The following is a 15,735-nucleotide window of genomic DNA, read 5'->3' as shown; positions in this document are numbered from 1 at the left end:
TGTTCCCCCCATGCTCTTGTGTCCTTTGTGTACATTAGCATCATCTGGCGAGGGAGCTGAGGCACCGGGGAGTGGGGATGAAGCAGCCCACGGTTCCAAGGAGGCAAAGTTGATAGATGCCAAGGGAACAAGTGGGTTGGAGGGCGACGGGAGTACCACGGGGGAGGCAACTTCCACAGGAGGTAGTGACTCTGATACCTCCTCCAATGTCAGCTTCCTGGTGATGGCGGACCCTACTGGGCCCACCCATTCTTCGCCATCTTCTGCCACCCCATATCATCACCGCTCTCCCAGTGGCTCCCCACCGAGCTGTCCGTGCCCGCTCACCCAGGAGGGTGGGTGTCTCCTTCGCCCCAGGCACCTCATCCCCTGCCCCTGTCAGGCCTGCTGCCCTCACAGAGGAGGCTATTGACCTCCTGAGGACCATCTCTGTAGGGCAGAAACCATTGTGAATGCCATCCAAGGGATAGCATCCCAGATGCAACAATGCAATGCATACCTGAAAGGCATTCACTGTGCCATGTCTGGACTACAGAGATATTTTCAGGCTCTGGCCTATTATTTGAGGGCAGCCAGTGTCCCTGGTCTCTCCGTCCACCTCCCACCTCCCACCACCTGTACCCCTTCCAGCACCCCACTCCCTTCACCCAACCCAAGCACACATACAGACAGCCATGCACACAGTTCAACACACAAGAAGCACACTGAAAAACACAAACACCACACTTCCCACCACGTGCATGCACACACCCAAAATACAAAAGCACACATAACAACATCCACTTCCCCCAGTGTGTCGACCTCCCCGCCACCCTGGCTGTCACCTCACCATGCACACCCTCACGCACTGCACCCTCAGTCACTGCTGCTGCCCCCATTCTTGCAGTAACCACAACATTTGACATCCAGACATGCACCCCAGGCACCACACCTGCACTCACCACGACTGCAGCACACTCACCAGACCTGCAGACACACAGACAACATCCATGTACACTGGCAGCCTGTCTTCTCCCACTGTGTCCACCCCCCTCCTCCCAAAACACTCAAACATACACACACATCCACACCACACACATATAAGCATACTTTACATACTTTACAGGCTTCTGCACCCACGTCCAGCACACCTACACCTGATACGAGCACCCCCTTAACCTCTGCTCCCAGACCTGCCTCCAAATCCACTCCAACTGCACCTAAGAAGCTTTTCCTATCCTGTGTTGACCTGTGTGAACCCATTTGCCAACCCTGTCTTGTCCCTAAACGTGCCCATGTCCTTGTCCAAGTCCTCCCCAGTCTGCCCTTCCCATTCCCGAGCCGCTTCCCCAGGGAGGAAGAGGCCCACTGTTGCCCCAGGTCCCTCTGCCAACCCCCGGTCTAAGCCCACTCTCCCTCCTTCCATAGGAAGGCCAAAACACCCTCCACCTCCCAAACCTAAGCCCAAGCCCCCCCTCCAGACATAAGTCCACACTGCCGCCACCCCCTGCCCCTGTTTTCTGAGGTGCCTGGCTGCCCCATTGATGCCCCTTTCGAGTGGAGTATCCTTTGCACATGTGGGAGTCAAGATCGGCCTATATTGGCCCTTCTGGGATTTTCGAACGGACTGGCCAATGTCCTTATTTGGACATTACGTTTCTTCCATGTAAATACATTTCAGTGCCCAGTAGTGCTATTGGCATAATATAGTGACTGTGTGTGGTGTGCACGTGTGTACTTTGATGCAGGTCTTTGTTGGCTTGTGTCTGCTAAGTACATTTTGTTATGGTATGTTTTGCTTGGGATGTGGGAGGGGTTGGGAGTGCATTGCAGGGTGGGTGGGGTGGATGTGTAACTGTGCCCTTTCTTCCCATGTGTACTAGGCTGCGGTACTTACCATCATCGTCTTCGTCATCGGTCATGGTCCTGGAGGAATATGGCAAGGAGCACCACCAGCATTATTTCCAACTCTCGCTCCATGTCTGCATCTATGTTTTCTGTGTGCCTCTGGTGAGTGTTTCCTTTTATATTGTTCATTTCTGCCACACTTTTCTTCCTCCGTCCTCGTTGGGACTACAAAGATGGCGGTGTGTGGATGGACCACTACTTGGTTTTCATTTGCTTTATTATTTGGCGGTCCAGACAGAAAGCCTGTTGGCCGTAGTTACTGCCACGGCCGGCGGTGTGGTGTTTACCACCATGCTCATAATAACCACCCTAGACACATCTGAAAACTAAACATCTGGTTGAGTCCAGGGTGGTGTGCTTCACATGCACCCCACCCCATTTTCTTACCCACAATGCCCTCCCTGCAAACCTCCAACTTTGCTGGAAATCACACATTTTTTCCGCATTTTTGTGATGGAACGTTCCAGAATCTGCAGGAATCCACAAAGTTCCTACCACCCAGCATTGTCTCATCAATACCAATAAAGTTTCTGCCCCACTTGTTAGCCTAGAAATGTTATTTTTTTCAAACTGCCCTTCTTGACCCGCTTTGGTTCCCCCTCGATTTCGACATGTTTTTGGCTCTTCCCTGTTACAGGCACTTGGCCCACCTCCACAAGTGAGGAATAATTTTTACCAGGAGACTAAGGGGAACGTTGGGTGGAAGGAAATTTGTCCCGGTGAGGTGATCCCACACAGAAATGTGGGGAAAATTTTAATTTTTCAGCTAAATTTGAGGTATGCGAGGAATCTGGGTAAGAAAACACTGTGGGATCCACGCAAGTCACACCTCCTTGGACTCCCACGGGACTTAGGGGGACGCTTCGTGGAAGGAAATTTGTGGCTCCTCTTAAATTCCAGAACTTTCTCTCACCGAAATGTGAGGAAAAATAGTTTTTTTGGCCAAATGTTGAGGTTTGAAAAGGATTCTGCGTAACAGAACCTGGTGAGAGCCCCACAAGTCACCCCATCTGGATTCCCCTAAGTGTCTAGTTTTCACAAATACACAGGTTTGATAGGTTTCCCTAGGTGCCGGCTGAGCTAGAGGCCAAAATCCATAGCTTGGCACTTTGCAAAAATCAGCTCTGCTTTCTTTGGGAAAATGTGACGTGTCCATGTTGTGTTTTGGGGGCATTTCCTGTCGCGAGCACTAGGTCTACCCATACAAGTGAGGTACCATTTGTATCGGGAGACTTGGGGGAACGCTCAGTGGGAGGAAACTTGTGGCTCCTCTCAGATTCCAGAACTTTCTGTCACCGAATTGTGAGGAAAAATATTTTTGGGGCCAAATTTTGAGGTTTGCAAAGGATATTGGGTAACAGAACCTGGTGAGAGGCTCACAAGTCCCCTCATCCTGGATTCCCCTAGGTGTTTAGTTTTAAAAAATGCACTTTTGGTAGGTTTCCCTAGGTGCCGGCTGAGCTAAAGGCCAAAATCTACAGATAGGGACTTTGCAAAAAAGTCAGATTTCAATGTAAAAATGTGATGTGTCCATGTTGCATTTCCTGTCACGAGCATTAGGCCTACCCACGCAAGTGAGGTGCCATTTTCATTGGGAGACTTGGGGGTACACAGAATAGCAAAACAAGTGTGATTGCCCCTTGTCTTTCTCTACATTTACGTCTATTTGAGACATTCCCTGTAATTCACATGCTAGTATGGGCACCCCGGAATTCAGAGATGTGCAAATAACCACTGCTTCTCAACACCTTTTCTTATGCCCATTTTGGAAATACAAAGGTTTTCTTGATACCTATTTTTCAATCTTTATATTTCAGCAAATGAATTGCTGTATACACAGTATAGAATGAAAACCCATTGCAAGGTGCAACTCATTTATTGGCTCTGGGTACCTAGAGTTCTTGATGAACCTACAAGCTCTATATCCCCACACCCAGAAGAGTCCCGCAGATGTAACAGTATATTGCTTTCAAAAATTCAACATTGCAGGAAAAAGTTACAGAGTAAAACGTGAAGAAAAATGGCTGTTTTTTACCTCAGTTTCAATATTTGTTTGATTTCAGCTGTTATTTTCTGTAGAAAACTCTTGTAGGATCTACACAAATTACCCCTTGGTAAATTCAGAATGTTGTCTACTTTCCAGAAATGTTTAGCTTTCTGGGATCCAGCATTGGTTTCACACCCACTTCTGTCACTAACTGGAAGGAGGCTAGAAGCACAAAAAATTGTGAAAATGAGGTATGTCCCAGTAAAATGCCAAAATTGTGTTGAAAAGTGCGATTTTCTGACTCAAGTCTGCCTGTTCCTGAAACCTGGGAAGATGATGATTTTAGCACTACAAATCCTTTGTTGATGCCATTTTCAGGGGAAAACCCACAAACCTTTTTCTGCAGCCCTTTGTTCCCATGTGTTTGAAAAAACCTACATTTTCGCTGTATTTTGGCTAATTTCTTGGTTTCCTTCAGGGGAACCCACAAACTCTGGGTACCTCCAGAATCCCAAGGATGTTGGAAAAAAGGAAGCAAGTTTGGCATGGGTAGCTTTTGTGGGCAAAACGTTATGCAGGCCTAGGCACGAACTGCCCCAAACAGCCAAAAAAAGGCCTGGCACCTGAGGGGGAAAAGGCCTGGCAGTGAAGAGGTTAAAATGTCTACTCATACCTGCAATCTACTCATAATGGTACAATGGTGTTATTATAAAGATATAAATATAGCATACACTGAAACACCCAAAAACAACACCAAATAAAATTTATATTTTAGCTAAAAATATTTATAAATATGTATTTAAAAAATCTACCTTAAAACAATAATAAACAAATATTAAACAAATAACAACAAACATAGCATATATGTTCAAAATATTTAGTAAATATAAATAAATATACATATAAGCTCATTTCAAAATAACTATATGAAAATGTTTAAACTTAAACATAACATTAGTCAAAGGTATTCTGAGTTTTAAAATATAAAATAATAAAGTTATTCTAAAAAGTATTGAAAACAATAACATTATATTTTAAATAATTAGTGTAAAAATGTAATAATCTTTTAAAATATGCAAAATAACCATTAAAAATACAGTTACAAATTAAGGGAAAGTCAACACTGCAAATAATGGAATATTTGTACCTAACCTCAAAAAACAGAAATACATCAATAATAAATCAAATCTCTAAAATATACAAAAATGGAAATAATAACATCTATAATATGTAGCACTATTTTTTCATGGAATTCTAATAATAAAATAATAACACATATAGGGGGTCATTAGGAGTTCGGCGGACATTTTTTACTGATTTACAGACAGTGAACATTGCGAGGGTTGCTGGGGCACCCTGCACGCTACAACATTTTGGCTTCTCGATTACGAGCCAGAGACAATGCTGGAGCCTATTTCCTGCTAGGCCAGCTGACCTAGCAAGAAACTCTCAATGGGGAAGATGGGGAGGTAGCCTGTGTGGCAGCAACCTCCCCGTCAGATTTTCGGCAGACAGTAAAAACCATCCACCAAACCCATAATGACCCCCTTAATATTTTGTCCAAACACTGCCTGGAATTGTGGCCAAACGTGATGTACCTCATGCATATTAATTAGGTATGTCAAATTGCAAACCCACTACGATTCAGTATTCAAAGAAATGACTTATTAATATAGAGGTCGGTTTGCAAAATACCAATACATTCAGTAGAAGTCGCTGCGCAAATTGCGACAACTTTTACCAATCAATTTTAGTAAATCCAAAATTTGAAAGATTGGGAATCATTATTGGTCACACTATACGATTTCTTATTTGGAAATTTTTTCTGTGAAGCTCTATATAGTCATTCCTTAGGACCAGGTCTGAAATAAGTTATTGCTATTTCATAGTATCCAATATTCACACATACAGAATTGACCCTGAACGGTCTTTTTGTACGTGCAATTTCCGACCAAGTGGACGCAGATGATACCAGGTGCAAACAATAAATAGACACAACTCTCTTTTTTCATATACAACCATACCATCTCATAAGCAGAGGACAATCTGCTTCCCCTAAATTTAAAACATTTGCACTTTATACCCTTACATCCTTGTTTCATCATTGAACTAAACAACAAAAGTAAAAACATTCATGTACTTGAAAAACTTCTCATTCTATCTCCCCGATAAGCCACACAAAGTTAAAATCTCTTAGAAAACTGTATAGACAACTCATTTAACAAGATAAACCCATCTTTATACATCTCCAGAAGTCTTATAACCCCTCCAGAACCCTCTTCCTATTTGTTTACTCCAAAACGCCAACACCTGCCAAGCCAGTCTCTAACTCCTCCACTCTGTTATGCAAGTCAGTTTTAAACTTTTTCATCACAACATTTCTTCCTTACATGCTGCATTGGCCTCTTGGTTCACAAACTACAATCACAGCCAAAACAACAAACACTTGGAATACATTCAAGTCTGTTTCTCAGTCTAACCTCATCAACATTGTCAAAAGCCTCAATGTCACCACTGATTACAATGACCTCATCCCTTCAACCATCATCAAAGCAAATTTCTCCTTTATATCTAAAGCCTGGGAAAAAATGACCAACACTTCTCTATGGCCTCCCAGTACACTGAAATGTGACCAAATCTCTTCTCTACTCAAATAAATGAATCTTTACACCCATCCTTCCAGTAAAATACACACCAATCTCTGACCACCCATGGCTTGGGGAGACCACTGAAAAATGTGTTTCCTTACAACTTACCGAATTAATCATCAAGGAAAACCCACTAGCACCCATCAATCTAAGTTTATACTAGAGCTGATCAAAAAATTGAAAAATCCCCCCTAAAAAACATAGGTGATGTTCACTGTGTTGTGGATGAAGGTAATTCCTGTCTGCTTGTATTACTCTACCTAAAAGCAGCTTTTGAAACAATCACTCAAGATTGCTTAACTTTCTCGAACAATGCTTCCGGTTCAATCGCACAGTCCTCTAATGGTTTGCATCCTTCCTCTCTAAGCACTCAGACTGTGAAACTTGATAATTGCATCTCTGATCCAGCACCTACCATTCTTTGGAATGCCTCAAGGAACCATCTTATTGCTTAAACTCTTCAACTTCAATGTCGAGCAAATCTGTAAGGATCCGACTGTTGCCATTTACTATTATGCCAATAATACTCAAATTTACCTTAAAACAACTACCATAAATGACCTTGACAGCAATCCTAAACAACATCCAATCTTGGATGGGGAACAATGTTCTCACTCTCAGCCCTAAAAATACTTTATTCATCCTATCCTTACTCACATGTAAAAAAATCTTTCAACCAAGATTCTTGACATCACCTTCCTAATTTCACTCCCACTTTAGATTCATCATTATGCTCACCTGGAATAATACTAGACCCCTCGATAACCAAGGTCGAACACATTAACAGAATCGCCAAATGAATGAATTTCCAATTCCACATGGTAAATAATTGAGACCTATCCAAAACCAGGCCACCTATAAGCGGCCTCCCATGCTTTGATATTCTCAGGATTAGACTTTGGCAGTGTGGTCTTAGGTGTCCCTCTCAAACTACCCTCCTTCCTGTAAAAGCTGTCTTACATGAAGCAAACAGAATACTCACATCGACCAAGAAATTCAACCGTATCTCTGCAAAACTCACTGATCTACACTAGCTGTGCAGTAAAACGAGAATCAAAATCAAGCTGGGATGCCTAGCTTTCAAAGCAATCCATGAAAATGCCCCATACTACTTGCCCAACCTTCTCAAGACATCTTACTGTTCAAGAACTCTAAGTAAAGAAATCCTCTTCAAGGAAATACCTTTATTTCAAACCTCTCATGCTCTACTGCAATCCTTCTGAAGAACATCTCACCTTCTGGCATTTGTTACCTACATATATTAGAACAACACAATCCCTCCTCTCCTTTCCACCTCTACTAAAGACTCACTTATTCAAACTACACCTAACCAATAATCATTTTTTACAAGACTGACTGGAATCCTAATTTTGCAAACTATAGGATATGTAATTGTTTAACCCTATCCTCTCTGTTCCTACATCCTCCACCTTCTCCATGCCTTCCTCCAGCCTCACAACTCTACCCCTTTCTACCTCCATCCGTTCTACTTCCAGCCATCTTCTCCCTTATTATATTACCCACCAGTAACAACTTTAAATTCTTCTCTCTCACTACTTTTGTCCCAGTACTGCTGTTGTAAACACCTTTTCTTATGGATGGAAAAAGTGGGCCTGATTACGAGTTTGGTAGTCCACGCACCATCATGGCGACGGCGGCAGTCTGACCGGCATCGGCTTGATGGTGGGACCACTGTATTAAGATGTTGACGGTCCCAGAGAGAAAAGACTGCTGCAGTCCCACTGGCACCACCAAGCAGAGCAGACCACTGTGGTGACCAGGCAGGACAAACAGGCTGGCGAAGCCAGTGTTTCTGCCAAACACATTATGATGTTGCACACAGCCAATGTGACTGTGACGGTCCAACCACCACATCCTAGCAGGCGGAAACAGAGAGTATAAAGAGAGCAACATACCTGAAGGTGGCGTTACGTGTCCTGGGCCACCATGGAGCCCATCACACATGTCCTGCTGCTCGTGGAAGGTGGCCAAAATCCTCACCTCTGTGGATGCAATCAACAGTAAATACACACACGTTCCTGTGTCATTACGCTAAACAACAGATTGTCGTGCCGTCTTCCACATGATATGGGGGGTCACTAGACGGGGACCCAGCACAAGTGTCATTGTTGTTAAATACCACCTTTGGGCAGGTCACTGACACTGCACCTCAACACTACACAAACACACACATCTGCCCATCTCAGGCACAGGGACAGCAAAGTGTACATAATATTGTGTCACACAACAGCAACACCACAGCAACATCACATCTACCAATACAACTGACACCCTCACAGTGCACAAATGCCATTGACTGTCAGACTGAACACACATATGTATGGATATATCATAGAACACAAGCATCCCTCCCATGAACCAGCCCAGCAATGGACCAATAGACCTATGGGATGCACAATAGTTTTAAAAACAAATATACTAAGCTCACTCTGCAAACAATACCTGCACAATAGGGATTGGGGCATAGGAGCACTCAGGGAAGGATGCTGCCCTGGGACACATTGCACTTTGCACACGCCTCTAGAACAACATTTGCACAGGAACTGGCCCTTCAGGTATCTTAGGGAAAACAATACTAGAGCCATGTGATATGCCAATATGCATAATGTGGAAGTGCAAGTCAAGAAATCAGCAACAGCACGGGTCATACATGTAGATGAAGTAGCTGCAAGGTACACACATTAAAATGGACACATGCACAGTCAAATGCAAAGGGAGCTAGCACAATTGAACATCCTCGATGTCTGGACAAACAAAAGTCAAGCTTCCACACATGAAACAAATATACAATCCATAACAGAGGGATGAGCCTAACACCACACATGCTGACATTGGACAACACAAGATAAAATATTTACCATACCAAACATAACACAATGCAATGACACCCCAATTACATTAATAGACAAATATCCATACAGGGGACCTTCACCCTTGTCTTGGGTGACACCAGCACTGCTCACAAAGTCAGATATTGCAAACAACAGCAAATGGATCAGCAATCAGGGTGAAACACACACAACTGTAGGCATATAATACAAATTACCCAGGAACAACAAAAAGGTAGAAAAGTATTGTCAGGGCAAACGTGTACCCAACAAAACAACAACTTGGGGTTATTCAAGCCAGAATAATGAGAATCAAAGGCCATTGGCCAGTCTATTTGAAAGTCTGCACTGTACTGTGCCCATATTTGACTTTAGTCACTGCCTGGGAACCTCCAGAGGAAGGGGCATCAAGTGGGCAGGCAGGCACTTCAGCGATCACCCTTGGGTGGGGAGGGGTGGGGTTGTAGTATAGCTATTTTAGCCATATTTTATACATGTTATTTTAGCTGCCTAGGCCTGCAGTTGTGCACTTTCACCTAGATACGCTTCCGTCAGCATGTTTTTTTTTTTTCTAGCAAAAGCCACTTTTGCTGTGCTGTTATTATTATTTCAATCGCATTGTCCTTTTGCCTAGGATAACACTGCATTCTTAGCAGAGACTCTGTGCTCCTTCCAAGGCTACAGTTAGATAGGTTTGCCAACAAACGTGGTATGCTGTGTCTATAACATTCACAGAAATAGGGGACCATTTCTTAGAATGTTAGTAGTTTTAGTCTAAAGAACATCTCTTTGTCCCAGACACGTTAGAGGGAGATTCCAGCCAGACGACCATGACTATATGCTGATTGCTGCATGCTTCGCTACAGCTACCTGCTTAGATGGCCGAGCCCCTGATCCATATGGGGACGGTGTCTTTCTAGACTTCAGGCCTCTTCTCCAGGTTCTCTAGGGGGAAACCCGAGGGGCAGATTAGGCTTAGTGAGCTGTTCTCATACTTAGCATAGGCAGGAGGATTATAGATCCATCTCCTTTTTTGACAGCATGGTAGGATTATTTTTGTGTTTCACATTTCTAGTCACATGCTTGCTTCTATTGTCTTTTATCATCCTAGTTATTGCTATAAACATGCTTCTATCCAAGATGCAGTTATTTGAATAAATGCTTATTGAACTTTATTATGTGTCTGTTGTCTTTGCCTGAGTGAGATTTTGGTAACTGAGAGAAAGGGATGTGATCTGATGTACCACAATTCCCTGAGGAGTCTATCTTGCCATGTGCCCAGTTTCCACAATCATCTTGGTCAGAGATGAGGCGCTGCTAGTTAGCCAGAAACTCTGGATTAGGCTGACTGGTGTCACCAGGTGTGGAATTGTACTTAGTACCCGCAATCCAGGTGATCCTACCGCCCAAATCCAGTAACCTCATTCCCATAATAAGAACCTCTGCGAAAGGGTGGGGTGGGGTCGGATTTGGTATGGGTGGGTTTGGGTTTGGGAGAGGGGATTTTTCTATGGAGGGGTGGGCTTCTTCTTGGGGTAAGAGGCCTGGGTGCTTGTAGGGGACAGGTGAGGCAGGGGAGGACTAAGATGTGGAAGGGATGGATTGGATGTGGGTGGGGGCCTCTTAGGATTGGTAGGGAGGGTAGAGGGAATAGAGGAAAGGGCAAGTTCAAAAAGGATACTCTCCTTAGGAACACAGGGATGGTCTGCAGAAGGGATGGAGATTTTGAGGTTGATGGAGTGTTTCTCTGGGTGTAGATGTCTTTGGTTTGTGCATGTGTGAGGTATGCTTCTGTTTGGGTGGTGTCTGTTGTGTGTGAGTGTGGGAGTTTGCATGTCTTGGGGCTGGGAGGTAGAGGTGCTGGATGATGGAATTATGGATGTGTGTTTATGTGTCTGTTGGGGTGGTGTCTGTGGGTGTGCTGGAAGCTGTCGATGTGTCTGTGTGTTGAGGTGGTGTCTGCGGGTATGCTAAATGTGGTAGATGTTTGTGTGTCTGTTGGGGTGGTGTCTGCAGGTATGCTGAATGTGTTAGATGTCTGTGGGAGTGCTGGTGGTATCTACAGGTATGGTGGATGTGGTAAATGTGTTTGGATGTGTTGTGCTGGGGTCTGCGGGTATGGTTGGTATGGTGGATGTGTCACTGGCTGTTGTGGTGGTATGTATGGGTATGCCTGATGTGGTGTGTAGGTCAGTGCGGTTGGTGTCTTGTGAAGTGGTGGCTGATGTATTTGTGGGTGTATGTTGAGTGCTTGCGTGTCAGTGTGCCTTGTGGTGTTTGTGTTGATGTGTGGTGCTTGTATGTGTTGAGGTGGCTGCATGTGGATGTGTCTGTGTGCTTGGAGCAGGTAGGGGAATATGGGATTTGGATTGGAAAGAGGGAGGTGGATGGGGGAGGAATGTGGAGGTAACTGTCGGCTGTCAGTGAGTAGGCCAGAGCCTGAAAAGATTTCTGTAGGCCAGACATGGCACTATGAATGCCTTCCAGGAAAGCATTGATCTGCTGAAGCTGGCTGGCCAACGAATGGATGGCATTCACAATGGCAGTCTGTCCCACAGAGCTGCTCCTCAAAAGGTCAATAGCCTCCTCACTCAGGGCAGCAGGGGTAAAAGGCTGGAGAGGAGGTGCCTTTCGGCAAAGGAGACGTCCACTTTCTTGGATGAGCGGGCACGGCCAATTGGGTGGGGAGCAACAGGGAGGGTGGCGATAGAACTGGGGGTGGCAGACAAAGATGGTACAGGAGTAGTTCCTGATGGGTCCACCACCACTAGGGAGTAGCCACTGGAAGTAGAATCCAATGATGAAGATGTTCATCCTGTCTCCTCTATGGCACTCCCCTCACCCTCTGGGCCCATCTGTGTCAGTGGTGTCATGCCCTGCTCACACTGGGAGGACAGCCCTAGCTGGACATCCTCAATCTTCCAGGACCAGCGTCTCAAGTACTCCAACCTCTTGCAACAGTGGGGGCTCTGCCAGCTGTGGACCCCCAAGGTCCGTACCTTCCAGGCGATGGCTCTCCATATCTCCTTCATCTGATGAATGAAAGAGACAAATCAAGCGATTACAATCACAAATTCTGCAATAATGGTTGTGTCACACACGTCTGAAACATCGAGCAAAAATGGTCAACTTGTGAACACACCACTAGTGTAAAGCACACAAGCCAATAACTACAGGGACATGACTACAGACTTTTGTATCCATCTGTAGACTAACCCACTACCCTGCTCATGTCCTAGAATAACTAAGCAAGCCTACTCACATCAGGTAGCTGATGCTCCAGCAACATGTACTGTGATGTGAGCCACAATGAAACACAACATAAATTTTTGGCTTCTGAAGGATAAACTCCTTAGGACTGACTGGACCAACACATTTACACTCTGCAACATTGATTCATTGTATACAGTCCCTACATGCAACTAATATAGTGCAAACTTCACCTTTACACTTGTGTGACAATGAAGGAACTGGCATGGTGGGTACAGAAAGTGTCTTCCCTGAGCATGGGTGGACATGTGACCTACCAAATGCAGACTTGTGTCACTTCAGGAGGGGTTCTGTGGTATGTACTTGTGCACTCCTTTGGACATAAGTTTCTAAACTACAGAGATGACATCCAACATCAAAGGTATGCATTGTACAATTTCTACTATTTGAACAAGCTACTGAGTCACATGTCATGGCCTCCCAGGAATCTACACACTGTCTGCACTGTGGGTTTATGATTTTTGCAATAAGCCTATAAAGGACAATTATGATTTATGTGAAGGTGACAAAAGAGTTGTGGAAGTAAGGGACCTGTCATGAGCCAAAGACACGTTGACAATGATTCTAAATGCACATGTGGACTAGTTTAGTGGTGTATCTCTGTACCCATTCTTAATGTAGTCAATGGACTTAGGCATTCAGGGCATGTTTTGCTATTAAAGCATCTCATTGGTACATGACACGATCTACTGGTGTACAGGGAGTGGGCACAGTGCCACAGTTGCACAGCACAGTGACTCTTACACAGCCTGGACTGTGCCACATACTGGGAGATACGGTTGATAGGTCCTGGTCTCTGCAGGCTGATACAGAACCTATATGACTCTCACATTTAAATAATCCACAAAAAACGGTCTTTTAACAATGTGTTCAACGGCTGGTGTCCGTGCTAGGAGGGGAGACCCACCCCCCCCAATCATGATCAGTGTTCCAAAGAAATTGGCACAGCACTCCGTGAACTTCAATATCTTTTATTTTAAGTATCGCAACTGCACCCTGTGTTTCAACCACGCCGGTCTTTTTCATGGTTAGAGAGTCCTTTCACTATGTTCTCCTTTTAGAGTGATCCTATCATTAGCCCATTATGAAGCATTCTGGGAACAGTAGTGAAAAACTAAAAACAAAACCCAGTTCAACCACAAATGAGAAGTCAGTTTTGTCTACTTTTACTATTGATATGAAAAGATCAATATCGAAAACAATATCAAAAAATGTATGTTTTCAAAATCAATAGACCTTCACTGATCTGTGCAATAGTTGCTAAAGTAAATCCTTTTGACACTATTGATCCTATATTTTCTAGCTCAAATTATATAGTACTTTTTTCAATCACTTAGTTAGCATGCAAAATGCTATCATATAGAAGGCTAGCTCTTATAATTCATATCTCACAGTTCTCATACCAGAATTCTGCATCAGGCTATCATATATATTAATAGTTCTCACAAGTGAGCATGCAGTTCTTCATCATAATTCAACCCAGAAGGAGTTTTAGTATATATTTCAATTCAAGTTGACATGATCTTTTTGTTCTGTCTCCTCCTCTCTTATGAGCCATACCATGGTCAATGGAATAATACCTCAATGATCTCTAATCATTTGCCCCATATCTCTGTAGGTGTTTAGCTACTGCATAGGTTTGATCTCTATGTACAATTGCTCTTACATGCCCAAGAATTCTCTTTCTAAGCATGCAAGTGGTACTTCCTATGTATTTAAGACCACAATAACAATCAATTACATATACTGTGAATTTGGCTTCACACGTTATTCTGTGTTTGATGTATACTTCAATATTATTCTCTGCCACAAATGTTTTGGTAGTCCGCCCAATTTTGCACGCTTTGCAGTTGTTGCATTTAATAAAGCCCATCTGTTGTTCTGTTGACCAATTGGTTGGTGGTTTCAAAGCAAAATGACTCCTGACAATCTTAACTTTTATAGAAGGTACCTTTCGATATATTATTGATGGTTTATTTCCCACCCTGAGGCCAATATCTGGATCTTTTGAGATCAGATCCCAATGTTTTTGCAAATTTTTCTTATAATCCCACATTCTTTGCTGGAAGTAGTAATTATTCTCAAGGGCTTATCCACCTCATTATACCCCCGCTTCTGTTTAAGAATTAGCACATCATTTCATTTTACACCCATTATCTTTTCCATGCCTTTATTTAAAGTACTTTGTTTGTATCCTCTCATTTTGAATCTATGCATAGTGTCTTAAAATTTTTTGATTGATCTTCATCATTTGAGCAATTTCTCTGCATTCTTTTAAGCTCAACATATGGTATACTAGTTAATTGCACTTTCGGATGGAAACTTTCTCCATGTAGGGCACTGTTTGTAGAGGTTTCTTTCCGGTACAGCGTGGTTTCTATCAGATCATATTGAATATACACGGTAAGGTCCAAAAAGTGTAATCTCTCACGGCTCACCACAAATGTGAATTGTAATCCCAAATCATTGGAATTCAAGGTGGAAAAGTAAGTCATAAACTCCTCCTGTGTTCCATGCCATATTATGACCAAATCTTCCATATATCTTACCCATCAAGAAATCTTTTCAAGGTAAATTTCATTTCCTGGACCCCATGCTATCTCTCTCTCCCACCAACCCATTACCAAGTTGGCATAGTTTGTAGATAGAAAAACATCCATCGCTGTGCCACACATCTGATGGAAAATTTCATGATTAAACATAACGATGTTATTTTTCAAACATAGTTCTATCATAGAAAGCAGCATTTTGTACTGTTGCAGTTCTTTGATGTTCCGTTGTTTTAAAAAATATTCACATGCTGTTAAACCTACTTCATGCTTAATTGATGTGTGCAGAGATATCACGTCAATGGTTGCCAATAGGTACTCATTATTCCAGTTGGCATTTGCAAAAATCTGTAAGAAGTCTCCTGAGTCTTCAATGTAGGAGCTTAGGGCCAGATGTAGGAAACAAATAGCGAGTCGCAAATGGCAAAAATTGCCGTTTGCGACTCTCTATTCTCGTTTCCCAATGCAGAAATGCATATTGCGAGTCGGTACCGACTCGCAATATGCATTTCAGAATCGCAAATAGGAAGGGGTGTTCCCTTCCT

This window comes from Pleurodeles waltl, chromosome 8 (assembly GCF_031143425.1).
Source record: "Pleurodeles waltl isolate 20211129_DDA chromosome 8, aPleWal1.hap1.20221129, whole genome shotgun sequence".
Lineage (NCBI taxonomy): Eukaryota > Metazoa > Chordata > Amphibia > Caudata > Salamandridae > Pleurodeles > Pleurodeles waltl.
Note: the sequence above shows the minus strand (reverse complement) of the source record.